Genomic DNA, 2,588 nt, shown 5'->3' with positions numbered 1-2,588 from the left:
GGGTTTTCAGAACCTCCTGACTTTGGTGCTGGGAACAGCAACCTGGTCTTCTGCAAGAGCAGTACATACTCTTAACTGCTGAGCCACATCTCCAGCCCCCAACCTATCTCATATTTGTCTTGCTTCTACATTTTATTTTTTTCCTACCATTTTACACATCAAAGGCATTATAGTAAGCCTCAAATGAGCAAATGCTTATCAGATTAGGTTTATAATGTCTCTTTTATGAACGAAGGCAAATCACATCGTCAAACCTATGGTTAATGTGCAAATAGATTATACAAGTGAGTAGATAACAAAACGTGCAATTCATTGGGAATCACTATTTTTTGAGACAGGGTCTCACTACGTAGCCTTAGCTAGCCTGTAACTCCCTATGTAGATAGGGCTGGCCTTTATCTAACAGAGATCTACCTGCCTCCGCCTCCTGAGTGCTGAGACTAAAGGTATGAGATGCCATTCCCAATCCTACTACATTTATTTATTTATTTATATTTATTTTATTATTTATTTAGGCAGTGTTTCCCTGTAGCCCTGGCTTGCATGGAACTCACTTTGTAGACCAGACTAGTCTCACTTTCACAGAGATCCACCTGCTTCTTCCTCCTGAGTACTGGGACTAAAAGGGCACCACCATGCCCAGCTTGCTACTCTTATTTTTAATAAAAGTCTCACGCAGCACAGGCTTGGCCTTGGACTGGATATGTAGCTGAGGTTGGCCTAGAACTCCTTGATCGTCCTACCTCTACTTCCCAGGTACTGATATTATAAGGTGTGCACCACCATGCCCTGCTTACCAATCTACAACAGATAGGGACAGGGTAGTTCAACGGTGGCCATCTGCATGCTGGGGAGGCTAAGAATCCAGAAGCTGCCGGCTCTGTCCATGAAGCTAGATGTGTCAGCAGTCGAAACCTGGTGCTGAAGGCCTGAAAGATTCTTGGAGAGTTGCTGGCCTTTAGTCCAGGTTAGAAGCTGAACACTGATGTCAGCAAAGGTTGGCAGCAGCAGCAACAGAACATATACACGAGCAAGACGGGAAGGCCGGCAAGCAAGCAGCTTTGATCTTTCTGGAGCTCTCTTTCTATCTGGGTCATCTGGTGGAAGGAACTACGAATTCTAGGTGAGGGTCTTCTCTCTGTCAACCACTGGGCTCATCAGTTTTAACAGGAGGGTTTATTAAAACACTTATTGGGCCCTCTGGCATACTTTAGTCACCTCTAGATTACTCTTAACAACTAATATAAGTGCATGCAAATAATGTTACATTGTAGTATTAGACGAATAATGACAAGAAATGCTCCAGGCGGATGCATTTTTTTTTTCAAATATTTTTGGTCTGCGGTTGATCGAATCTTCAGATTCAGAACCACAGATAGGGAGGGCCAACTATATTGCCTTACATATTTATAGCACATCTGCTACACATAAGCTGTGAGCTGGGTGCAGCAGTGGTTACGATAAAGATGGGATTTAGATCCCTTTGATGTGATTACATTTGAGCAGATTTATCGTCTAAGCAGATTTATTTTCTAAGACAGGGTGCCTAAGTCTCCTTAGGTTCAGACAAAGCAGCGATCTCCTTTAGAAAGACGAGAAAGCTTCATAGAGTGGTGGCACTTGACCTGAGCCTTGAAGATTCAGGCCCTGGACATGTGGAACTCATGTCCAGGAGAACCTCAGAATTCTCTCCGTGGGTGGCACAGAGAGGGAAATAATTCACACTCAGCAAACGCTATGGTTTTCTTGCCTCTGGCTCGGCTCGAGCACTAGCAATCTGCTAGCAGGAGGTTGTCATCAGGACAAGGAAGGGTGTTCTCCGCCCCAAACCTCAAGGTCTGGGTCTCAAACCTCCTTGGAAACAGGTAGAAGAACCGGCATGGCCTTCTCTTGGGAGCACCCAGAGCCGGGGTCTAGGGCCGGACTGTATGACCGCGGTGGCACCGACTTGGTAAATGGTGCAGCCCTTTGTGCTGCATTTCCCCAGGCCTGGGCAGGGCGCTGGGAACCCCTGGGGCTGAACCATCCGACAGCTCTGCCAGGGCAGTGCCAAGCTCTAGACCAGCTCCAGGCTTAGGGCGGACTGCGCAGGGCCTGGTGGGGTGCATCTGCAGGCCGGGCGCGGGGTCCTCACTCTTTCTCTCTGACTGCTGGAGGCCAGCTCGGAGCGCGCGCCCCCAGTTCTTCCCTCCACCGTCACGCGTTGGAGTGGGTGGAGACTCCAGTGCGCGCTCCTTCCCGGGCGAGAGCTGGGCCCGCTGGGCCCTGCGCAATGCGCCTGCGTGGCCCCGCCCTGTCCCCGCCCCCTTCCCATCGCCCCGCCCTGTCACCCCCGACTCCACCGCTAGGGGTACCCGCGGCGGCTGCAGCCTGAGAGCGCGGTTGCTTTGAGGGCGCTGGAGCCCTGGAGTGAGGACAACGCGAGGCTAGAGGGTGGGAAAGCGGCCCCGAGCGTAGGGCGGTGCCGGAGGAGGGCGGAGCGCGGCTGACTCATCCCTCTGGAAGATCAGACACGCTCGCGGAGCCCGCCCGCCCGCGCCGGTCCTGCTCAGCCGGGAGGCGCCCGCCCGCACCGCCCTCCCGCCGCC

Source organism: Nannospalax galili, unplaced genomic scaffold, assembly GCF_000622305.1.
Source record: "Nannospalax galili isolate Female #2095 unplaced genomic scaffold, S.galili_v1.0 scaffold380, whole genome shotgun sequence".
Classification (NCBI taxonomy): domain Eukaryota; kingdom Metazoa; phylum Chordata; class Mammalia; order Rodentia; family Spalacidae; genus Nannospalax; species Nannospalax galili.
This window is presented reverse-complemented; position numbering follows the sequence as displayed.